The sequence below is a fragment of the Podarcis muralis genome, chromosome 1, assembly GCF_964188315.1.
Source record: "Podarcis muralis chromosome 1, rPodMur119.hap1.1, whole genome shotgun sequence".
NCBI classification, from domain to species: Eukaryota; Metazoa; Chordata; class Lepidosauria; order Squamata; family Lacertidae; genus Podarcis; species Podarcis muralis.
The window spans coordinates 50984711-51010649 of NC_135655.1; the positions used below are offsets into that span (position 1 = coordinate 50984711).

General features: G+C 44.8%; 1 long non-coding RNA gene across 3 annotated transcripts; it reads left to right on the top strand.

Annotated features, from left to right (window-relative positions):
• The first annotated feature begins 2 nt into the window (after positions 1-2).
• On the top strand, positions 3-22735 carry LOC114596058 (uncharacterized). 3 transcript variants are annotated; one of them, XR_003706421.2, is made up of 4 exons: positions 3-100; positions 6010-6178; positions 11893-11958; positions 20716-22735. It is a non-coding gene; the product is annotated as an uncharacterized LOC114596058 (long non-coding RNA). The 3 variants fall into 3 exon arrangements; XR_013392941.1 differs by having other exon boundaries at positions 14-109; XR_003706419.2 differs by lacking the exon at positions 3-100 and adding an exon at positions 120-416.
• The last annotated feature ends 3204 nt before the right edge of the window (positions 22736-25939 follow it).

Consider the following 25939-nt stretch of genomic DNA (forward strand, 5'->3'; position numbering starts at 1 on the left):
CACTGCCACCCCTGCCCAATGGGAGCTCGAGGGAGGAGCTTGGGGCCGGTCGCTGAGAGCGAGTCGCGCGGCAGCGCTCCGCTTCGGGACGCGCGTTACCGTAAGTAGGGTAAGGGACGAGCAGCCGCTTCTGGGCAGCAACAGGCGGGAGAGATCGTCATGGCAGCGTCGACGGTGCGGGCTGACCAAGGCTAGCGGCTGCTCTCCCTCCGGGGAAGATGCCAGCTTCCAGCGCGCTTCGTAGCCGAGTTGACATTTCCCCTCGCCGAGAGCGTAGGAAGCTCCCTTGCTTAGACTGAGTTAGACCGTTTGTCTGCATTGTCTGCTGTGGGGTTGAGCTGGGGACCCCCCCCCCCCGCGCGCTCTCTCTCTGCCCTTTGCAAAGGGGCCCAAGCAGGACTCTGGGTGTGCAGGAGGTAAAGACCGGGCACGCGCTCAGAATTTACACTGTACTCAGTACAATGTTATATATGTCTACCCAGAAGTAAGCCTTCGTGTTTAACGGGGCTTACACCCAGGAAAGTGGGTACAGAATGGCAGCCTAAGCTTTGGTTTAGAGTTGGTATTGGGACAGGGGGGACACGTCTTGTGTGCCTTAAGCGGTTGCATGGCAAGCAGGAATTCAACAGGTTAAGCCTTTCCTACTATGGAAATATAGTCATGGCAAAAGCTTCACCATGACTTTCTCCCATGCCCTCAATGGAAGCCCTCACCCCCATGGCAGCCATTTTGTGATTTGTGCCCACAGCACTCTCAGAATTCAAAATGGTCCCAAAAAGGCGACCCTTGGCACAAGGGATGGATCCCATCAAATATCCCATGGAAACACAATCAGCTATGAAGCAGCCCAGTCATAGCTGCAGTGTTGATTGCACAGCAATTTTGCTGATTTTTGAGATTTTCCTGAGTTTTGCAAACAGCTGTTTGAGGCACACACTTCCCAGCTCTTCCCATTGCCACCATCCAGAGGCAGACAGTTCCTTCTTTGGGGAACCAAGAAGCCCAGCGAATGGATGTAAAAGATTGTCCCATTGAGACACATGTGTGTGTTTTTTATAGGGCAGTCTCTGGGACAGTTTGATGCTTGGAATAGCCAATATTGAGTGATAAGTCTGATTGTATGAAACAGATCACAGATGTTTATCTCCGGTTCCTCCATAGCCAGAACTGGTACACCCATGAGGCAAGGCGAGGCAGCCGACTCAGGCGGCGGAAGTTCAAGAGACATAGCCCTGCCTGCCTCATTGCTTCTGCCACTGGTGGAATGCCTCCCTTCTGTTGAATTTCAGAGAGAGGGAGGTGTTTCGGTTCATGGTGTTACCGCCCTTCTTCCATACCCTGTGGAATGCCCCTCTCTTGCTGGGTTTTGACCAGTGGGGGGCATTCCACTGGTGGCAGAAGTGGGGAGCATATTCTCATTTTGCCTCAGGTGGCAAAGCAGGATGAGCTGCCCATGGCCAGTGTAATGCATGCCCCAGCTCTCTCCTAAGAGATCAATCTTCCAGAATATTTAGTATATTGGTGACACAGAAAGAAGAAAGTCTTCAATTGAATTACACCATTTCCTGAGGCGTAATATCTCCCATCAATTTCCTCATATCTCAAAGAAAATTGTATTAACTGCTGAATTCACAAAATATTCTTGACTATCATTATTTAAAAAGATGACTCTCAGAAGTCAGATAACTTAATTAAAGAGAGCCGATTTTCAATAAAGAGCCAGCTTATGATACTGCTGTGCGGAAATGGCCTTTTGAAATTATCTACCCTGTTTGTGGTCGGAGAAACTGGGAGGACCATTTCACTGCATTTCTCCAGGGTAAGGAGGAGGAATGGTCCCAGGTTGTTTTCAGTGTTAAGGCTCACCATTAGCAGAAATGCAGCTTCTTTCTCTCTTCTTTAGCGGAGAGACCTGCCTCTTCAAGTGGCAACAGCAGCAAATGCACTGGCAGCCTGAGCACTATTTTTGTGTCTTCCATAATGCCTGAGACCTAGCATCATTCTGGGAGATTGGGGTTGTGGGGTTGGAATGGCAGCTGCCACAAAAGAAATGTTGGAAAAATTATACAAGGTGGCCTTTTTCTGCAGAGGGGGGTTGAGAAAGAAAAATCTCAGCTGTTTTCTCAGAAAAATGTCTTCTGAGAAATTCAGGTACAGTTATGAAAATGCAAGTGATTTCTTTGGCAAGCCTGGTCTTCTGACCTAGTCTTCTCCCTGATGTTAGTAGTCATCCGGGTTTGCTTAGTGAGAAGAGATAGAGAATATGTTGATTTAGGAAACCCACATTTTGTAAGTTGAAAGCAAGCAAGGAAATTTGTCTGTTGATTCCCTTCATGCTGCCAGTTACTCTGTCAATGCAGGTGGGCCTGTTTCCTGTAGTCCATCTAATCACTCTGTAATTAAAGATTCAAGTGCCATTTTAGACTTTCAGGAAGATTACAGGGCTTCATATAAATGGGATTATAGATCCTTGGCCAATCTCATCCTCTTTCAGATAGACATCTAGAAAACCTCTTAGAATAATCTTTTGGGAAAAGCTCAGCTTTCTGTAACACAGTAAAGTAGCCTTGCCTGCTGTAAGGGCTTTCATTTCATTGCAAAGGAGTCAAACAGTGTACAGCATGGACCGCAGTCTTGTAGTTAGCCTATGTGTGACGAAGGCTGAGGCACTGGGCAAGGTCTGTACGTCAGTAGCAGAGCACATACTTTGAATGCGGAAGGTTCCGGCTTTGAGCACCAACATCTTCAAGGAGGGCTAAGGGAAAAAACTTGTCTGAAATCCTGTAAAGATCTTGCCAGTCAGTAGACCACAGGAGGGGGACCTTTTCTAGGCTGAGGGCCACATTCTGGGGGCCTCATGCCAGGGTGTTATCCTCAGTCATTCCACATACAAGAAGACTGCATGCTTATTATTGTCTTCCAAATGCCAGTTTTAAAAAAAAGTTCCCTTAGTTGGAGCCGGATTCAACTGCTTTCTATTTCCTGCTTCCTTGTTCGTTCTGTACATTTGCCAGTTATAAAAAACACCTGTTACCATACCCAAGAGAGCCAAAAGAGCAGTGAAATGAGGCATCGCACGAAAGCTTATGCCATAATAAATTAGTTAGTCTTTAAGGTGACACAAGCCTGTTATCACTAGTAGAGGAACTCTTAAAAGCTAGGGAGTTCACTTAGTTATTTTTTCATTGCAAAATATATATACAGTGGTACCTCGGGTTAAGAACTTAATTTGTTCTGGAGGTCTGTTCTTAACCTGAAACTGTTCTTAACCTGAGGTACCACTTTAGCTAATGGGGCCTCTCGCCACTGCCACACGATTTCTGTTATCATCCTGAAGCAAAGTTCTTAACCCGAGGTACTATTTCTGGGTTAGTGGAGTCTGTAACCTGAAGCGTCTGTAACCCGAGGTACCCCTGTTTCAGTTTGCGTTTTTAATCTGAACTAATGATTGGATTGTGGTTCAAGTGCAGAGAGCATTCTGTGTGGACTGTGTGTTTTCAGCAGAGGCATGCATGTGCAAGGGAGAACATGTAAATCCTTTTTTGTTTCTCTGCTGCTCAGGCCTCTAAGCTAGCTTGCGGGGAACAAGAGAGCGAGAAAATATAAATATAAATTACAGCTCTGTCTGTAGATGCGTCCCATCAATGCTGAGGCTTAATGAGCAACCTCAGGCTATGCCGGAAATCACAAGCCGGGAGTCTATGTAAAGTTTCTATCTGTTTTGGTCTTTGATATCACTCCAGATCAGAGCAGCAAAGACCAGCAGAGGAATCCTATCCACCAGCTAGATGGGCATCTCCTCCCAGAATATATACAGAATATATATATTCTGTATATGTGCTCAGCCCATGATGGGAGGAGGAAAGTACAAAATTTATGGATTGAAGATGATAGATACACCCCTAGCATGTCTTGAGGTCCCGGGCCCTAAGGAAGTCAGATTATCCTCCACCAGGGCCAGGGCTTTCTAAGTGATGGCTCCGACCTGGTGGAATGCTCTCTCCCAAGAGACCAGGGCCCTGCAGGATTTAACTTCCTTCTGCTGGGCCTGTAAGACAGAACTATTCCACCTGGCTTTCAATTTGAACTTAGCCTGATCTTTTATTCCCCTTCCTTCCCTCCCTTTCCCCTTTTTATTAAGATTACCTGCTCTGGGATCCCACAGCTAATTCTCCCCTGGTCTCCTCACTGGCCCAAATAGGACTAATTTAGCCAGCTAGCCCTGGTGATCATCTAATGTTTATTAGATGGATTTTCCCCCTAAATTGATTTTTGAATTTTGAATTTATTGTTATTCACGTTTTATACTGTATTTTATGCTATTTTTTGTTGCATCAATTAAGTGTTTTAAATTTGTTGTTAGCTGCCCTGAGCCCAGGTTTCTGAACCAGGAAGGGCGGGGTATAAATAATTTTTTATTATTATTATTATTATTAAAACCCTACCAGTAGGCACCAATCACCTACTCCGCTGGCAACAATACCCACAATGTTAGCTCACACATGGAAAGTGCCAATGAACTTGGGTCAACATGGATACATCCCTGCATCAACACACATGCAAAATGACACCTCAGCATTTTCAGTCACTCAAGCATCCCTGCAGGAGCTAGTGTGGTGTAGTGGTTAAGAGCGGTAGTCTCGTAATCTGGTGAACCGGGTTCGCGTCTCCGCTCCTCCACTTGCAGCTGCTGGGTGACCTTGGGCTAGTCACACTTCTGTGAAGTCTCTCAGCCCCACTCACCTCACAGAGTGTTTGTTGTGGGGGAGGAAGGGAAAGGAGATTAGTGAGAGCCAGTGTGGTGTAGTGATTAAGAGCGGTAGACTTGTAATCTGGGGAACTGGGTTCGTGTCTCCGCTCCTCCACATGCAGCTGCTGGGTGACCTTGGGCTAGTCACACTTCTCTGAAGTCTCTCAGCCCCACTCACCTCACAGAGTGTTTGTTGTGAGGGAGGAAGGGAAAGGAGAATGTTAGCCGCTTTGAGACTCCTTAGGGTAGTGATAAAGCGGGATATCAAATCCAAACTCTTCTTCTTCTGCTGCTGCAGGCAGGGGTTTTAATTCCCTCACAAATACAGTTTTAGATTTCAACACACAAAGGGGAAGAAGGAATGGTTCTCTGGGCCGGGTGCCTGCAGAGGTAAACACAGCTGTCCTGGCACAAGGGATCAAGACAAGGGTTTCTCACCCAGCAAGGGGAACACTCATATGATTAGCAGCTAAAGGGGAGGGGTCAGGATCAATGATATTGACAGCAGCATCCAGTGGCTCACTCCACAAGGATGTGAAACAGGCAACGGGAGTTTGAGCCTTACTATGGGTGAATGCCCTCACTTACCTTTGCATGCCTGGGGGAAAATGAATATTGCCATTGGCAAGGAGAGGGTTTTTGTCCACAGTGCAAACTCAACAGCACAGCTCCCTAACTAACCACTCAGCCACAGTGGCAGACAAGATGGGGCATATTTCTTTCTTTCCTTCCTAAACCACAAAACCCAGTTGTTACCAGGAGACCCAGCCTTGCAGCTTCCATTTTGGGTATCTCCCCCTCACCTTGACTCCAAAGTCTCCATCGCACCAGGATGGTAGAATAGGCTGAGATTTCAGCACCCATAACAAACCCTTCAGCAGACAGACTCAACGAGAAGACCACACCCTAAAAGGAAAGATATCTGAATGATCATTTTCTTGTTTTAAATGTAAAACTCAGCAGGACTTGCTTCATATTTTCTGTTGGCCATCCCTTCAAATTGTGAGCTTTTCCTTTCGCAGCTGTGTTCATAAGACATCTACTCCCCCACCCATCCCATACAAAAATTTACAGTCTTCAGAATCTAATCCTATACATGTCTATCCAGAAGTAAGTCCCAAGTGAATTCGATGGAACTCACTCTCTGCTAAGTGTGTATAGGAGTGCAGCCTATATGTATTTGTATTTAGTGTGTGCCTTTTTAAAAAGAACTAAAAAACATTTCATAAAGTAATTTTTAACTTTTCTGTGGTCCTTAGGAAGAAAATATACTTTTGAGCCCAGGATTTTCCATGCTTGCTTTGGGCCAGGGAACTGAACTGTAACAAAAATGGAGAAAAGACCCAGAAAGCTTGTGTAAATTGGAACCAAACCAGAGGCATAATTTCTTGTACATATTGGGTCCAAGTTGGAACTCAGCAACAGAAGGTATTTTCAGGTTTCCAGTTAAATTAATGGTCTGGCTTTTTGAAAAATGTTAATATAGTTTGATTTTTTTTAATTGCCATGATGTTTTAATTCCAAAAGGATGCAACAAAGAAACATACCAGCATGTTACTAACTACAATAAAAAGCTCCGCCTGCCCCACCCTCGAAAACAACACTCTAGGATGAGGAAGGTAGCCAGGCTATGCATAAGATAGTCTTTCCAGCTGCATGCCAGATGTTGGAACTAATAGCCCCACCCCCCAAATCACCAAAAGTTGTGTATCTTTTTAAATAGAATTTTTGGGTGCTTCTTAATGTAGCCTGTTGTTAGATTCTAGCATGAGTTGTATGATTCAGCAAAGTTGCCTTGCTCATGCAAGGACTTTTGCTTGTGCAGCAGAACTTGCCCTCCCTCTCTTTCCCCAAAATCTGTTCTCAGGGTCTCCTAACCCTCCAGAGCAGATGGGGGGCAGCACAAGGCATCCAGGGAGAGGAGAGGAATGGAGAAGCGCCATTGCACTACTGGAAGTCCTTGTGCGTATGGGATCACTTTGTTGGATACAAGCCATTCTTTCTATGATCTCAGTTGCCCTTATTCAGCATCTGATTCCCTCTTCCAAATATTACACAGTTCTATCATGTCTCTTTTTTAAAAGACCATATAGTGATGGAGAATTACCGTAGTATCTCTACACTCCCAGAGGGAACAGGTAGGATTTTCAACCTGGCCTTTGCATTGAAGGAAGTGCTGATGAAGACAGGAATGGCAGACCTTTCATATGTCACCAATGAAAGGGTGATGAGATTATTTGGGGAAACTAATGTGTTTTAAATGTGTGGTGTTCATCCAACCTACAATTCTCTTCATTCTTCTAAACATTGTTTATGACAGCTGGCACTGATGGGGAGTCTCACAACAACTGGAGGGTCACAGACTGCCCATTCCTGCCACAAAACCCCCAAAGCACCATTTTAAGCCAATAAATCTATAGTGATCTTCCCCAAGGAATCCTGGTGTTGAAATGATGTGATGGAGGACTCCAGTCCTTGACAAAGAACTTTTCTATGGAGGGACATGATGGCATCTACACAGGCTAAACTTTGCACATGAACAGAGAAGTTGTGTGCTGTTCTAAGCAGACCGTATTCTTTCATAGCTGTCCTTAGATGGCCTGATAAAAATAGCTCTATCACTTCTTTGGAGAGTAAATTTGTAAAAAGAGGTTGAACGCCTCCACAGCATAAATAAAAAGCAGCAAACCAGTCATGTTTCATCCTCCTCCCAGTTCAAATAACATTGTTTTAGTCCCTGGCAGCCTCACCCCATGGTAGGTAATTACAGACTTTAACTTGGGGAAAACAGAGACGAAGTGGAGGAAACCCTCATTAGAAAATCATCTTTCAAACAGAAACCCCCAAATGTAATGTCTGCGGCAGCATGCCAGAGCCGCCACAACCCATCAGAACAAAGCTTGTGCTTACTCTGTGATAAGGGGGTGAAGTGTTAAAGAGAGATTTCATAGGATCACTTTGTTAAAGTTGTTCTGGGGAGGGGAGGGCTTTGGGAGAATTACAGTGCTTTCAATAATAAAGAATGCTCTCTCTTTTTCCTTTTTCATCCTCACTTACTCTTCCTATATGGGCAGAGCACTCCTATACACACATTACGCACCACCACCTCAGAGCTAAAAGGGAGGGGTGCACCCAGACCCTCTTTCTATGCTAGGGGTGAAGAAACTGTGGTCCTCCAAATACTGTACTCCAGCTCCCACCATCCATGTCTGTTGGCCATGCTGACTGGAGCTGATGGGAATTGAGGCCTACAGCATCCCGAGGGCCCCTGGTTCCCCACCCACCCCTGTTCTATGCAACTGTGCCTCCAACTTGTGGATCTGCCACTATCATGTTTAGTTTAGCTCTGTGAAAGCTTCAGGCTATGATTCTCAGGATTTTGATTTCTGCTGCCACATCTGAAGCAGTCGAAGAAACCTCCAAATTGTTCCTCACAAAGAGCGTTGCTCACTCCAAATGCATTGGGCCTAATGAACTCTCCATCTCTGATGTTCTTTATTTATTTTATTCACCTCTGGTGTTCTTCAGAAGCGTTAGCTTATGGGTTTTTTGTTTGTTCTTCTCCCCCACCCCCACCCCCAATCCACACACACTGGTGTCTTCCTCCTTACATTTGGGGGAATTTCTGCCTTTAGAACTTCTGCTTAGGGATAACAGGGGTAGGGCGGTTTAATCAGATTTTCATTTCTGTGTAGTGCACTGGCTGAATTTTAATCTTCTTTTCTCACTTCACAGAAGGGAGCCGAGAAAAAGGGTTTTTTACCTCCTGGCCTTGCCATTCAGATATGTTGACATTTCCATTTGGTCTTTCCTCTGATGCAGAGTTTTGACGTCAGGTGGGCTGGTTAATAGCTTGAAGTGTATATGACTCACTCAGCAGTGAGGTGTGCAATGGGATTTGTAGCATGGCCTTTCCTCTTTCGTATTGCTTGTTAGGGCTGTGTGTGTGTGGTTTTTTTAAAAAAAAATAAATAGCATGAAACCTGATTCACAACTTGAGAGGAGGTGCAGCTCAGTTCAGGCTCTAATAGGCATCTCCATAGCAACTGGTTTTACAGGCATACTTGAAATGTCACTATTACAGCAAGCCCTCATCATTGTCCCTTTCGGTCGGCTTTGGCAAGCATCTGCTCCCTCTAGAAATCCATCTAGCCAATCAGGTCGCAGGACTCGCTTGGCTCAACCAAAACCCATTGCTACGCACTGGAGTTCAAGCTATGTTTTCTAAATCAAAGCAAATTGAGGTAGTTTGATATCGGCTCGGACTTTTGTTTGTTTGTAAGGAGCAGTTATAAAGTGCCACTGTGAGGTTGGTGCTAGGTGCCTTACATAAAACCATAGCAAATGCTGTTTTGAGGTAGCAAGTTGATCATGTTGAATTAGCTTCCTGTGTTGTTGCTACGCGCAAGTGGAAGTTACTACATGGTTCCCATGTAAGAATGCATGCTAAGCATTGTGGTTACGTCAAGACTGGGTTACTGCAATGTACACTATGTGAGGCTTCCCCAACGCTTGTTCCAGAAGCTGCAATTAGTGAAGAATTCTGCAGCATGGTTGCTGGCAGGAGTGAGGCATTGTCAGCATATAACACCTGTTCTTGGAAATCTACACTGGTTTCCGGTTTTCTACCAGGCGTGGCAAGGTATTACTATTAGTAAATAAAGCCCTTAACAATTTAGGACTAGTTTATCTGTGAGATTGCATTGCCCCATATTGACTGCTTAGCTCTGTGGAACTGGCACTGTTACATGTGCTACAGAATACCTGTTCTGCAATAATATCTGTTCTGCATTTGTAAGAAATCAATCTCTCCCCCCCCCCCCGCCGCCCTTTTAAAAATATTTTATTTTTCAGGTTATTTTTAAAAAAATTACGATCGCACAAATTAATTTCATTTTCCAATAAAAAATGCATAATTTGACTTCCTTTCCCCTCCTTCTGTGGTTTCTTATGTTTTAATTTTCATTACTGCATCTGCCACTTAATTCCATTTATTAATTGTTCCCTATGTTTTCCTTAATAAATATATTCAGCTGCTTGTTTTACATTAATCCTGCTAATGAACTTAGTTGTTTACAATATTTTTCAAATAATCCACAAATCTTTCCCATCCTTCGTTAAAAAGAAATCAGTCTTTTAGCATGGCAGCACCTACAGTTTGGAACGCCTTGCCATTTGACATCTGGCTTAAAAGAACGAAGCAAGGTTAAGTGCATGATAGCTCAAACCTTGAACACTTGCTGACAGCAGATCATGTAAAATATCCTATATTATTTTGAGGGGGAGGGACACTGTAAGGAAGCTTCATACTTGCAGATGTGGCCCTAAAGCCAGCACTTCTGAAGGACATGTGCCTATGGAGGGTGTGGCCAAAGTGAAACATTGGCACAGCCAAAGTCAGTGTGTGTCAATCACACACATGGTCAGAAACACTGTGCAGATCAGCAAAGGATCAGACAGAACATTTTCCGCGTGCTGGGATGGACAGAGTGGATTAAACCTACAGGAAAGGAAGAAAAGGTTTACCCTGTTCTCAATTTCTCCCAAGTGAATAATAGTAGTTATTGATACCAGGTCTTCACAAAGCAAAGCTATCGTAAGGAATAAAACATTATCACCTTTTTTTTATTTTTTTTGAGGTCAGAAACATGACAGTACCCTGGAGGCCCTTTTCAAAGATTCATGGCAGCAGAGAATAGCTGCTGGGATAGAGCATGTTAGCAATCTCTGCAGCTTATGACTTGCCTACTTTAAACAAACTTTAACAGCCAGGAGATGTTCCAGCTGAAGCGCTTGGTTGGAAATTCCATCCATCAGAGCAATTTTTCTCCTCCAGGCATGTACCGTTGATGTGGCAGCTTTGAACCTTGTCACGCTGTTCCCCTCTGTGTTCCCCTCCCCAAGTGTGTTAAGTGATCGATACATGTGGATTTGTGGACCCTATGCCTGGTTTGCACAGATCAGTGGTCCTGATATGAGAGCTATGTAGCTTAGCTTTTTAGAAAGACCACCTTATAATTTCAGAACCTCAGTTAAAGAGTGTGTTGATCAGGACTGAGGACTGGCAGAAAGAGAAATGTACATGTTTATATTCTACTCCTAAGCTTAGTCCAGTGCAGAGATAGGAATGTCTTAGCTATCTCAGAATGCAATGCCCCAGAAAGGCAAGGAATGCTAAACTGGATATATATCAGTGCAGCAAGTTCATGATTGCACAGATAATATTTATTATTAACGTATGTTTATATTTTTATTGGGACGCGGATGGCGCTGTGGGTAAAACCTCAGCGCCTAGGACTTGCCGACCGCATGGTCGGTGGTTCGAATCCCTGCGGCGGGGTGAGCTCCCGTCGTTCGGTCCTAGCTCCTGCCCGTTTGTACATCTGTAAGTACATCCGTTTGCCATATGAACCTAGGCAGAGCTCTTCTGGATCAAAACCAAGTCCCACATTGGTTTTGATCCAGAAGAGCTCTGCCTAGGTTCATATGGCAAACGGATGTACTTAGCCAAGTGTAATCCCTGATCAGACTTGCATCTTTATTTTGCGAAGAGCTCCCCAAACGGTTATTGTGGTTTTGGGTTTTTGATATTTCTGGTAAGAAATAAAATAAATATGAAAATCCCAAGGTCTGGAGATGAAAAGCGGTTGCAAAAGGCCAAAAGTGTTGACCTGCAATGGCTGTAACCTAAATTGCTCACTTGTGGTTTAGGGTTCTGAATGACTTTAGTGGGAGGCAAAATGCCCCTCCTGATGAACCAGTGGCATTGGCTTTGGGAAGGGTTGACCCAGGGATGCCACAAAGGGAGGAAATTAAAACCTGTCTCCTCCTAGATTATTCAAAATTGAAGGCCGCAGAGCAAAGGCCCTTGTAACAAATGCTGGCGTGAGACTGAAAATAATTTCCTTTCATGTGCAAAATAGTGTTTAGATAAGGAGAAATACCAAAATGAATGAAAGCCTGGAAATGGAATGGGTAGAAGGAAGAATACACACACACACACACACACCCTAAATGCACAACCGTTTCTGCTTTTTTTAAAGAAAAAAAACTTTTCAAAGGAAAACCTGTTACTTTGGATCTGGAAACAAAGCACAGAGAATAAATGGTTGCATCAAGACTTCTGCATTTTTTTATTTCAGTGATGTTTCTTGGAGACCTCCATCCTGCCTAATCCTGCACTGTGATCCACATCTATCCTGCATTCAGTAAGTAAACCAACGATGACACACCAGCCAGCAGAAACAGAAAGGTTACTCATTCCCAGTTATAGGGTACTTTCAGAAGATCAAAACAGCAGCCGTGGTGCTCTCCCCTTTCACTCCCACTTGATCCTCACAACAACGATGATAAGGTAGGTTAGGCTGAGAAAGGGTCATCTGGTCAGCTTCATGGCTGAGTGGAGATTTGAACCCAGAACTCCCCGGCCCTAGTCCAACACTCTAACCCAGGAATAGCCAAGGTGGTGCCCTCCAGATGCTCTTGGATTGCAGCTTACATCAACCCTGACCACTGTGGAGTGGATGAGAGTTATGGTCAAATATCCATGTTGGCTATGCCTGCTCTATCCACTACACCACACTGCTTCTCTTTAGGTTCTTGGTCTGTTAGGCTTTCACAGTAGTGGTGGCAAAGAATCATAAGGCTTTTGTGAAATATACGTAATTCAGTAGTGCTTGAGATGTATTTTAACTTCATAGTATTTGTTTGTTTATAAAAACATTTATATAACACCAATTCATACAATATAACACGGCAGTATATACAATAAAATAGAAAACACACACACACAAACCAGGGCTGTAGCTCAGGGGCAGAGACCGGGGTTCAAATCCTCCAACTCAACCATGAAACTCACTAGGTGACCTTAGACCCATAACTATCTCTTAGGTTGTTGTGAGGATGCACTGTGGAGAGGACAAAAACTATGCACCCCACCTTGAAATAATTTGAGGAAAGGGTGTGTGTGTGTACACACTCGCCTAGAATATTTGTATTACTACTGTACTATTACTGGTATCTTTTATTTCATCTCCTAGAAAATTCTGATTCATTGTCATGGCAACTCAGTGTCATGTATAATATTATTATTACAATTTATTAGCCGCCTTTCACCCTAAGGTTACAGCAATTTAAACACAACATGGATATTAAAACGCAGCATCAAACTGTATCAGAAACGGATTGAAACAACTTAAAGATTTTTTTTAAAAGGCAACAGGAAATGTCTAGTGGAGGAATGAAGGTAAGTGAGGTCAGACCACAGCATAAATGGAGGCCAACAGAAACGTTTCCCTGAGTGCTAGCTTAGTTAGTTCCCTGAGCCTTGTGCAGGAGGCTCACACGGTGCTGGTAGTGAGATTTAAGGATCCGATAAGCTGCCTGGCAATATCCCTTGTCTTGGGTTGATTTTCCCTTGTCCTTCCATGTCGTCTGCTATCCTCCCTTGTTTTAATGGTTGCCTGGGGATAATTTCTGCCTTGGATCATACAAGCCCAATGCTGCAATTACTTTCTGACCTCAAAGGCGAGTGTTTCCAAATTACACTTCTTCATAAAAAGCCACTGTCTAGTGGTGTGTGTGTGTGTGTGCAAGCGCGCTTATTTTTATATACCTAAACAGTTAAATAGTGGGTGTGGATGAAGAGAGCCGAAATGGAGGAAGTTGCGGGGGGGGGAGGGTTGAGGGGGGAAGGCCGGTTACCATGTGGATATAGCAGAAAGGAGGGAGAGGAGCATAAAGGACCTTTTCCCCAAGATGGCCCAAGATCAGGGCTGGAAGAAGTGGAAGAAGCACTTCATTGTTGTTGCCACAGCATTTGTCAAGCTGGTATATCCCCCCCCCCCCAATATTTTGGACAGCTGTGCTTACTGAGCCTCATGGGAGTTGTAATCCAAAGCATCTGAAAGGTACCTCACAACAACCCGCTGAGGTAGGGTTAGGCCAAGAGACAGTGACCAGTCCGAGGTCACCCAGTGAGCAGCATGGCTGAGTGGAAATTTGAACCCTTGTCTCCCAGGTGGTAGTCCAACACTCTAATGGTTACAACACACTGACTCGGTGCTAGGAATAGCAGTGGATTTTTTCCAGCTCACCTTTTATGCTTGCTATTATCTTGTGAGGTAGGTCATGTTGCTCCTGGGCCCGTTGTTCTTCAACATCTTTATGGATGAAGGTATTGAGAGGATGCTCATCAAATTTGAGGATGACACCAAACGGGGAGGAGTAGCCAACGCCACTGAAGACAGAATCAGGATTCAATTTGACCTTAAGTTGGAGAACAGGGCCCAAACTAACAGAATGAATTTCACTAGGAACACATGAGCAGGAGAGGGCTGTTGCACTCGTATCCTGCATGTGGGCTTCTCTGGGACATCTGGGTAATCACGGTAGGAACAGAATGCTAGAGAAGATGGGTCTTTCGTCTGATCCAGCATAGCTTGCCCTATGTTCTTAAGGACTTAACACACTGGTTATAATGATTTCTGCCAAATTTCAGGTAACTTTACCTTCTCCTTTACTCTTTTAAGTCTCCAGCATCATTCCCTCTCTTTCTGATGTACAAATGTGACTGCCATTGCTTAAAATGCCAAAATGGCGCTACCCCACCCAAGAGGGAGATGTTATTACTGTCAGGGTTGGGGAACCCCAAGCTTCGCAAAAGGACAAATTCAGTGACTGGCGGTTTGGAGAGGGGGCGGGGGAGAGATAGAAAACTGGAGTGGGGAAGGAGGAACAGAATGGAGTGGCTGAAATGGTGAGGAGAGAGTCCACCACATTGCAACCCTGTGTTGCAGGTTCCATTTGTGACAATAGATTTTGCTGTGTTGTCTGCCTAGTATAGCCTGTTAATGTCAAACTGGTGTTCTTTCCTCCATTTCAGAATGAGCTGCATTCTAATCCGAGGTGAATGAATCCGATCTATAGCTTATGGGGTTATGGGGGTATGCTGGAAGAGGGGGCAAGCATTGCGTACATCCTTCTTTTCACACATGCACCCACACATACTCACCGAGGGAAAGGGGCTGCTTTGTCAATCTTGATCTATACAAGCACTTCCCTGTTCCATACAGGGATTAATTCAAGCCAAGGCAGGGGGTGGTGGTTCTATCCTTGACATATTGAGCAGGTCCAGTTTTCTGCAATAACCATAAAAGGAGGCAGGGGACATAATGTGATCTCTTGGTGTAGGAGAATTTGTGGCTTCCCTAGATTCGACTGAGCAATCCTTTTCCACCTACCAGCATCTGCCGGGTATCAGTATCCAAGACAGAAGCCAGAGGTACAGCCCTAGTAAATTCCAATTCAGGTTTTTTAATTAATTCTGAGCGTTTTCTTTCCTTTTGGGTCCTGGGGTCAATCAGCCATCTACAGCCTCGGGGGGAGAAGCATATTAAAATTCAAATAGCACAAAAAAGGGCTTCCAAAAATCCCCCTGATCTCTCCCTCCTCCCGCTATATATCTCCTCCATGCACATCTGGATAAAAGCTTGCACTCCAAGAGCAACAGAAAGCATTAGCTTTGGGCACCAAGCCCCCAGAGCAGGGCTGTGCTCCCAAAAAGCATTGCATATGCTTGCATCATATGGCAGCTATGGAAGGAAGAGCTTCTGGGACATCCAAAGATGGTGTCCTGGCAACTGCTTCTGCCCCGTAGTGTTGTTGACTCAGGAAGTAATGGAAGGTGTGCTATTTTATTCTACTTGTTTATTGCTATCATTTGCTTGCGTTGTGCCAGATAGACCTTCCTCTGCCTTTCAGATGCTGATGCTGCAGGCAAGGCTGAACCAGTCAGCCAAATCTGGATCCGGCCATTCAGCTGAATTGCTGGCAAGAGCCCTTATTCACAGGGTGGGGGCCCAGATACACGGATGAAATGCACACCCTCCCTCTTCCCCTCCACAAACCTAGAAGATGTCAGTGGAATATTTCTTAGGGATCTTCCCCCCTCCCCCTCCCTTGGTAGGAGGCTAATAAATCCCCCTGGATGTGAGATGACATTTATTCTAAGAAAATTGTTGGAAAAATGAATGCGCGTGATTGGCTTCAGCTCGCAGACTGCGCTGGCACACAATAGAAAGCCCTGAAGAGGATGTTTATTGACAATGAATTCCTTGATTGAGCAAGTAATCAACCCCTTTTACAGTGCTTGTAAAATGCTATTTTATGGTAATTTACTTGCTGGAGTGCCATTTATGGGGTAGGCAATCCACAAAGAATGCAGCCAGGGTTGCAAGACTCCTTCACCATCTAAGAAAAGGTGTAGACAGAAGTTTGGGGAACAGATCAGGAGAAGCAAGAGGGGCAGATATGCTGATCCCCTGCCATTTTAGATTCCATGTTTCCCCAATACCATGTGTCAGAGAGGGCCCCAGCAGCCTCAGATGTGGAGGGAAGGGGGCTGACAACACCCAGAGACCTTCATCTCCACCCCTGGCCCCACAGCTATGACTTGAATGGACTCAGCTGTCTTGTCCTTCCCTCTAAAGAGATCACGACACACCACTCAGGCCTGTAGAGAGCCTTCAGCCTCTTGTGTGGATCTGAGACTTCTGGAGCAACAGACGGTGTTCCTGTTGCCATGGCAATATTGCAAGTTCCTATCCAGGTCTACATGTATTGCCCATCTCATTTTGCTCTGTTACCCTTCAACAGATGCTTTTGTGGGTTGGGGTGGGGTTGGCACGGAATTACTAAGGGAACCTCTTGTTACTGCTGCTCAAGGTCTTCCATCCTTGAAAATACCTTCTGGCCTCCCCAGGCACATCCTGTGCCAGAACACAGGAGCCTTGTATTTCGTTAGATGCTATCATTAACTGGGGTAGGAATGGAAGGATTGTCCATTTCAGTTCTCTCAGTTCTCATTTTTCCAACCTTACAATCACTTATCCACATTTCTGTAGCAATTTGCATTTAAAAAAAATCCTAATAAAGATTCTTCAGCATTTTAGTGCAACTTTATCCTAATAAGCACATTTTTGTCTGCAGTTTTGACTCAAATTTTTTTTGCAAGCAATTTCTCCTAATACAATGCATTTTTGTACAATAGTTTTAGTAATATATTTATTTTTATACACATTGTCTCCCACTGTATGCATTTATTGCATTATCCAACGTTTGGTTGGAGAATTGCATTGCAAAAATTGGATAAGTGCACATTTTAAAGGATGGCTATCATATTGTTCTGGAAAAGTGTGGAATTGATAAATTTGGCTTTAAATGTGGACTGAATCAAATGCCTCTTGCATCTTTAAATGGGTGTCTCCAAATGGGTGTCTCTGAATGTGCAGACATTTAGGAAAGTGTAACTAGATGACGACCATAACTGAATTTCTTATTATTGTTCTCATTTTGTTATTATTGTTCTTTAATGTTTGAGGTTTTATTACGTTGCCCGAAGTGGCTGGGGCAACCCAGTCAGAACGGCTTACTACTACTACTACTATTAACATTAGTAAAGGATAGCTCACAAATTGCCATAGACAATACCTCATCGTGGTAATTTGTCACCTATCCCTTTCCCCATAGAGGGAAATGGAATCAACTTAGACACACACACAATCACTCCCCTTCCCCTTTGGCCTAAATCCAACAGAAGGGTAACTCTTCAATCCTATAAGTGCTTACTTGAGAGCAATTCCCACTGACGTCACAGCCACACTATACATTTAAAGCATTCTTATACCACTTCAAACAGTTATGACTTACCACAAGGGATTCTGGGAAGTGCTGTTTTGTTAAGAGTGCTTGGAATTGCACCTCTATGATGGGTAAAGCACTTTTTTGGGGGGATGGGAAACCAAAGGTGGTATAAATTTACTGTAAACGTATGGTGTGGTTATAACCAAAACTCAGTGCAGCGTACTTCTGAGTAGGCATGCCTTATAAGTGTAAAAGGTAAAGGTAAAGGTAAAGGTACCCCTGCCCGTACGGGCCAGTCTTGACAGACTCTGGGGTTGTGTGCTCATCTCACTCTATAGGCCGGGAGCCAGCGCTGTCTGCAGACACTTCCGGATCACGTGGCCAGCGTGACAAGCTGCATCTGGCGAGCCAGCGCAGCACACGGAAACGCTGTTTACCTTCCCGCCAGTAAGCGGTCCCTATTTATCTACTTGCACCCCGGGGTGCTTTCGAACTGCTAGGTTGGCAGGCGCTGGGACCGAGCAACGGGAGCGCACCCCGCCGCGGGGATTCGAACCGCCGACCTTTCGATCGGCAAGCCCTAGGCCCTGAGGCTTTTACCCACAGCGCCACCCGCGTCCCCTCTCATAAGTGTAGCTATGCCCATTTATTTCAACAGACATAGGCACACATTCCTTTCCGCCTTGCATCTCTGTAGACACAGATTTGTCTGATTTCTTCATCTGCTTTTACTCTAATCCCAGCCTTGCCTCCCTCGGCCCTGTGAAGCAGACACAGCGCCTACCCGAGGAAGTTTCACAAGGAATGGGAAACACATGTGAAAGAAGGAAGGCTGTTCTGTTCCCAGTCGTGCCTGTCCCTTCGTAGATTCTTTCCCCTTGGTGTTCATAGAAGATGGAGGTGATGATGCCCAGGGCTCTGCTTCTCCTCAAGCGTGCATGCATCTGTGATGTGTGCATGCACAGGAGCCTATGTATGCTGGTTTATGTATAATGATACATGTCCATATGGATGTGTGTGAGAGGAAAGGTGTATGAATGTTCTTGGGAAACTTACAATTTACACTGTGCTTCTCCCCAGAAAAGATTATTTGACATTAAGGGATTGCTTCTCTGACGTTTGGACCAGGTGGTGGTGACACATACTTTTCAGCTTGCATCACAATCATAAATGCTAAGATTGATGGTTCTTCTTAGGTTTGCTTGCAGGGAATACCAGGGTATGTTGTGGCCAACTGACCCACAATGCTGCGTTGCCTGCCATTTTTCTCTGAGCAGGTGGTGGTTTTATGTTTACAAAATGCAGCTGTGACGCCTGCAATCTGCACCAGAAGACCTGTGAGGGAGATGAGTGGTTTCTCAATGCTTTTCCCCCTCTGTCATTTTTTTCCTGGGGTGGGGGACCGTAAGGGGGTTAGGATTCAGAAAGCCCTCTGCATCAGGTCTTCCAGGGCAGATGGTGATGATGATTGCAATTTGTATACCACCCTTCATCATATATGGTCTGCTGTTTATGCTGTGCAGGACTGTCAGCTTTTAAAAATTCATACAAACCATGGAAAAATACTCTATGCTTTTCTCTATGAGAAGAGAGTAGCCACTATGCTCTGAGTACGGAGGATTTTAAAGGAACTTGGCATTGCGAACTGTATCACTTTACACTGTTTAGATAGAAGTGCACTTAGTTAATTGCAGGGGAAACATTGGGGACCTGATGTGCAGCTTATTTAGCCTAATGGTTAATCCAGCCCTGGAACGGACATTTCCTTTCGTGGTGAGGATAATGTGTGGATCTGAGAAGTGTACCAAGGGAATCTTAAGAAATGGGATACACTGAATACTGAAACTAGACCCACACATATGACAGGCCTAGGGCTTCTTCAGTAACTGATTTATTTTTAGCTAGTTTGCAACATCTGATTTCATCTATCAAACTTGTGAAGAAATAGAAGCCACAGAAGTGTTTAAAATAACATGCCTTGAGGCAACATCTGTCATCTCCGAAATTAGGAGGCGGAGTGAGGCTTAGGCTATGTGAAGTTCACTTCACTTCTTGGGCTGCCTTTGAGTACAGAGTGGTGCCCCAGCCGTCGCCCCCAGGCACTTCTGCGCAGAGATTTTCACAGTTTAGACTCCAGGAAGAAAAGAGTCAGGAACATTTAGTAATCCTTTTCAGCCTTAATTAGATTTCCTTTACATAAAAGCACTCTTGCAAGGGAAATTCAGAGTTCACTTATATTTTGTTTTCTAGCTCTCTATGATAAGGGGGAGGAGATTTCTGACTTTTCATTCCTTAGCTTGTCTCCATATTTCTTTTTAAAAGGGAGGGTGCAGTAGAAATTTCCAATTCTAATATAGGTGATAAAATAAGAAGTACCGCCTTAGACCAAGTAATAGTGTTAGGCTGTCTGTTCTAGTATTCTTTACTCTGACTGGCAGCAACCCACTTAGGGCTTGGGCGCAGGCCTACCCTGGCCTTGCACCCTGAAATCTTTTTAACGTGAAATATCAGGGAGATGCAAAGCAGATGCTGTCTGGTTCTATCTTCCAAACAACCACAGCCCAACACCAAAAACAAATGATTTGTGATCCTAATTCTATGTTGGATTGTGGACACTGTCTTTCAGAGTTAATACTCTATAATGTATATTGTGGGGAGCCTTTGGCTCTCCAGATGTTGTTCAACTCCAACTCCCATCAGCCCCAGCCAGCATTATCAAGGATAATGGGAGCTGAAGTCCAACAACATCTCAAGGCCAACCCTGCTCAGTGTTATAGGTACATTACAGAATCCCAAGAGAGAAAGAGATTCCAACAGCACAGTGTAAACTACAAGACTTGAGTGTGGGCTCAGGACATGTAAAATTTCCGGCTTTCCCCAGGTTAGGATAAATGCAAGTGTGTTGTTGTAAGCTCGCGCTAGGAACTTCAATAAGCTGCACATACAATCTCTTGTATGTGTACCATATCACCATGGAGAAGCACTAGCAACATTGTCAATATCTGTGCATTGCTTTACAGTTTCACACTTTTGATTTATGTGTGTTAAACCCTAGCACCATCTCACTTGCAGCCATTGACTGACCGTGTGTGTGTGTGTGTGTGTGATATGCCAGTTGGTTTCCTGATATTCATTGGAAAGAAATTATGAGGGCTTTTTTGCTCAATGCAGAAGTATAGAAAAGCTGCCCTCTGCTGGCTGGACAAAGCACATATCCCTTTGTTCTTGATGGGCTGCTTCATATGAAGTTATCCTTTTATTAAACAAAAAACCTATTTGCATTGTCAGTTGTGAAGTGTGACACAAATACTTATTTTTCACAGGTACAAAAAGCCAGAATGCTGGTGTTGACAGGACATCGGGACCTATTTTTCTGACACAGAGGTTATTTCCATGGAGAAAACACAGCATGTGTGAAGCAGCCTTTATAGATGGTGGATTCTGCACAAGTGATAAATTTTAAGCTGGTGATCAGTGACTAAGGCCATCTGTTTTTAATATGCATTATTATAAGTGCATAATGTAGGGTGAATGTTTTCAAGTCACAACTGCCCAAAGATAAGCCTGTAATGCAAGTTACAGATAGGTAGCCGTGTTGGTCTGCCATAGTCAAAACAAAAAAAATTCCTTCCAGTAGCACCTTAAAGACCAACTAAGTTAGTTCTTGGTATGAGCTTTCGTGTGCATGCACACTTCTTCAGATACGTAATGCAAGATATTTTAGTAAACAGAAGGAATGAAGGACCTCCTACATTATCATGCCAATGAAAAAACACATGAGGATTTCCCACAGGCACCAGTGCAGGGCTAGCCAGTGTGGTGACTTCCTCATGTTGACAGAGTACAAGTCCATCAGTAGTCCCGAAAACATCTGGAGGGCACCATGTTGGCTATCCCAGCAGTTGTAGATGAACCTTAAGTAAGATTTGAACACGTTAACAGTGTAGAACAAGTTGGAGAGCAACTGTTACAGCAAGTTTCCTGTGAAAATTGGGATATAATTGACCACTTGGAGAGACCTGGGACCATCTGACTACCTTCTCGTTGCGTTTGTCATTCACTTGATCCGCATGGAAAAGAACTTGGGCAGCTTGCAACACCATAGCAGCAGGTAAGCTTAGCCGAGAACAGGTGACAAAGAGATGGCACTTCAGAACAGCAGCAGCAAAGATTACCTATTTACCTATAGATAGCCTCGCTTTGCATCAGTGGAGTACTGGAAATAGAGCTGGGAATAAAGCATAGCGTTTGCAAAAAGCACAGCCTCGGTTACGTGCTTTTACAACTTTTTTTAACTTTCAGTGACTGAACCTTGCAGGAACCTCACATTTTCCTGGCTCAGCTTGAACTTCTTCAACCCTACGTTTCTTGGCTTGTATCCCAAGATTCTTCAAGCCCCAGAAATGGAGACACTCAACAAAGTTTTAAATACAGAGGTGGGGGGGGATGAGAAGAGATGGGGGAAAGGCTTCTTGATCCAACCAGGGTCAAGGGGATGCATGTTAAGTACATACTACCAGTCATGTGCATTATTATTTTTTTGTTTAAAGCAGCTTTTAAACAAAAGTTCTGAAGTCTCTTGGGAGAAGAGCAGATACTCATAAATGACAATTGTTTCTTCCTAGTTTCATATTTCAGGATCTGGAAGTAGCATGGATTTAATTTTCAGTGAAAAGAATAGGGGGAGATAGAGGGGCCCCCCAATTTATGCTGTTGCCATGGCTCATTTAATGGAGGCAGCTAAGTGAAGAGGGCCCAGACCTCCAACCTGAAGGGCTCTCCAACAGAGGCAATTATTTTTCTGCCTCCTGAGTGCGAAACAAGAATAGGAAACCTGTGGCCCTGTTGCTGGACTACAACTTGCATCATCCCTGCCCATCGGCTGTACTGGCTGGGGCTGCTGGGAACGAGTCTGAGAACATCTGGAGGGCCACAGGTTCCTGTTAAAAACGCACCGTTTCAGATAACCCACCACGACTGTATTGAGGGGGAAATGGCCCTTGGTTGGTCCCCCCTTCTTCCATCCGTGTATCATCCATCCTAATATAGCGATGGGAAAGAAACAGACCTGCTCTGCTGCAGGCACCTTCACTGCACTCTTTTCGGCACCTGCTAGAAACATTCTGGTTTAGACAAGCGCACCCAGATGCTTATTTTAATCCGTTTCAGTATTTTAATTTGTGTGTTTCAAAGTATGGTTGTATTTGGCCCCCCTTAATTTTCTTGTTTTAGCTTTTTGTAAAGCGGTTAACCCCCCCTCAACTAAGCGGTGTATAAATCTTATGAAATAAATATGAGGGGGGTGGGGAGACTCCGCTTCTGCCCTCATCCCTCCACTGCGTTTCCTCGGCTCCGTATTTGTTACGGGCCAAGAGAGGGCGCCAGAGGAGAAGAAATGGCGACGTCTAAAGCGCGTCGAAAACAAGGCAGGCGGCGGCCGCGCAACCGGCCACCCGCAGGATGCGGCGAAGTTGGGCGCCGCGGACGCTTCCTGGGCTGCTAAAGTTGGGGCTTTCCTGCTGCTGTGCCGCCCACTCGGCCTCTCCCGCTTCTCTGGAACCCTATGGAAACCCACCTCGGGAAGTCTTCTCCCCTGGCGAAAGTCCAAAAGCCCCGTGACCTCTCGGGGATTCCGGGCAATGGGAAGGAGGGCGAGTCGGAGGCCCGATCCGTGCCTTGGGATCCGCCTGGCGACCGCGCAGTCTGCAGTTTCAGCGGGGAGGGAACGCGGAGGATTCCGCATGTGCTTAGGGCACCAGCAAAGCAGAGGCGCCGGAAAAGGAGAGGTTTCCCAAATGTATTTCTTAAGAATTTGATATCTATATTTAAAAAGTAGTTATCACCGGGAAACTCAGAATTGTATTAGGTTTCCTTACACTCCTCTCCACATTCTTTCCTCATTTTCCTGTTCTCTTTTTATTACTTAATCCCCACCTAAAGCAGGGGCTGTGCCTCCTTTCCAAGGCAAATCGAAAGAAGGCCTCATTGACCCAGCTTTGATGGACTTGTGCAGAATCAGAAAATCGAGAAAGGAGCTGTTTTAATTTCAGCATACAAGAAAGTTTTGTGTCATTTTGAGATATATACAGTGCTTTTTTCCATAAAAAAATTCTTTAGGGGTATTCTCATTTTGACTCAAGAAAAACCACCATTTTATTGTTCAGATCGGGAAAATAAATACAGTAAATGGACAAAAGTACAAAGATTAACAAAATGTTTAGGGGTATGCATACCTCTGTGCCCCCCCCCCGCCCCGAAAAAACCCACTGGAGATATATAATTTAGCATTGTTTTTATTTTGAATTTCATAGGGGGAACCATAATTTTCACAGTGTTTAGGGCCTCTAAAAGTCTTAATCCAGCCCTGCTCCCAACTCAAAGAGATCCAATAGGTTACCACCCTAGGAGGTAACCAACACAAGCATTTAAAACCAGGAGCTAGACCTTGCCCCACCACATAGTTGTTGGTTCATAGGAGCAACCTCATCATTTCAGGTCTCCTGACTAGCTGCCTCTACCCACTGAGACCTCCTACCCTTACGGCCATAAGCACTGTCCCAGTGCAGCTCTCTCATTCGTTTCCTCTGCCCGCTCTCTGTGGCTCGTAATGCAAGCCAGAACTGGGCCTCCTTCATTCCTGGTTTTCATTCTGGGGTCTCCTGATTTCTGTTGGAAGCTGCCCAGAGTGGATAGGGCAACCCAGTCAGATGCCCTGGTACAAGTAATAAATAATAATAATTCCATTTCTGAATTGACGCATGGCTCGCAAACACTCGTCAATTACATCACTTCTGGGCACCACTGGGCACAGTGCAAGTCTGACAGGAATTTCCTGAATAGATAACCGGACACCACTTTTGGCCACAGATTCCACATGATTACCATCCTCTTGTTGTGAGCAGGGGGGGATAAGCATTATCATTCTGTGGGCAGGAGAGCTAGATACCACTGGGTTAATGGGTGGTTGATGCTTTCATATCTACTGGGGTAGCTGGTGTGGTGTCCGAGTGTTGTTGGACAACAGAGCACATCACCCCTGACCACTGGCCATGCTGCCTGGGGCTGAACATCTGGAGGGCACCATGTTGGCTACCCCTGAACTATAGATGAAGCTGTCAACCACCAGTTGACCCAGTAGTATCTAGCCCTCTTAACCCTTGTTATTTTCACGGGCAGAGGGAGATTGTACAGCAAACTCCATAATGGAGTATGAGCTACCACAGGCTCCAGATACAGTATCCTAATGTCTTCACAGCACTGGTTATTATGAGGACCTCCTTTTCTACAACACTCATCTTCTGCCACAAGAACTTTCTGCTCATGTATAAAAGCCTGAGAGAGAACAGTGTCGTCACCACCAGTGCCACTAAAGGCATCAATCTGTCTGAAGGCTAAAGCAACAGGCAAGACCAGGGATGTGGAACATTAGTTCAACGTACAAATACATGCAGAGTAAAGAAGTACTCCCAGCTGTACACAAGTTGCTATTCAAATTATGTGGGATGGTGGGTCCCCCCCCCCCTTTGGATAAGGTTGTAAGCAATGTGGACACAGATAAACCCGGGAATAAATGGACCACCATAACTCAGAAATTCTGTTGTACTCCTTTTTACTCTTCTCAGAGCCTTGGGCATAAGGTGCTGAAAAGTAGCTCCGTGAACACCAAATGTCATTCATATACTGGCTGCAAGGAGGTTTCCTTGTCTTCAAAGGACTTGGTAAGCGGAAACTGCCAATAAATCTTAGTAAGATCAAGGGTAGATAAATATCTGGGTTGCCCAACCTCTCCAAAACCACATTAACCTGTGGCACGGAATACGTGTCGAATGTAGAAACAGGATTAATTTTTCCTAAAATCAATACAAAAATGAACATTCTCATTCAGCTTAGGTACTAACAAGGGGTGACATTGCCAAGGACTCTGGGATTCTTCAATTATCTCAAAGTGCAACATTGCTTCAACTTCTTGGTGTATCCCCTCCAGCCACAACTGTTGAGGCCGGGGACATGACAGATGCATTACTACTGCCCTTGTGGTAGATTCTATGTAGTGGGTAATCAAGGGCATGATGTTGGGTTGCAAGTATGGGCTTCCTTTGGCGGTTGTTGCAGTTTTACCAAGATGCTCTTCCTGTGACTTGAGTGTTCACTCAACTGTCCCTGGCACTGAATAAACCAAGCTGTGCATCTATATTTACATAACATCTTTTGGGAGCACCCTGAGAAATTACACCTGGTTTCTCCATGAGTGATCTGGGCTCACCTCCCTGACTCCATAGACACTGAACAGAGCCACCACCTAAGAAAAATGCAGAAAAAGCATGTGCTCTTCAAGAAAGTAGAACTTCATCTCTGAATCCCAGCATCTTTTCAGGCCAGGATTTTTGACCTAGTTTGTAGTGGGCCGTATTACCACTTCCCACAGGCTCATGGGAGAGAAACACATTGTTCAGATGGCTTGGTCAGCCAGCTATCCCTTTTGAGGTCTTTCAAATGGGCTGTAAGCTCTAACATCCTCCTTTTTGTTGACTCTCTCTGGTTTTTAAT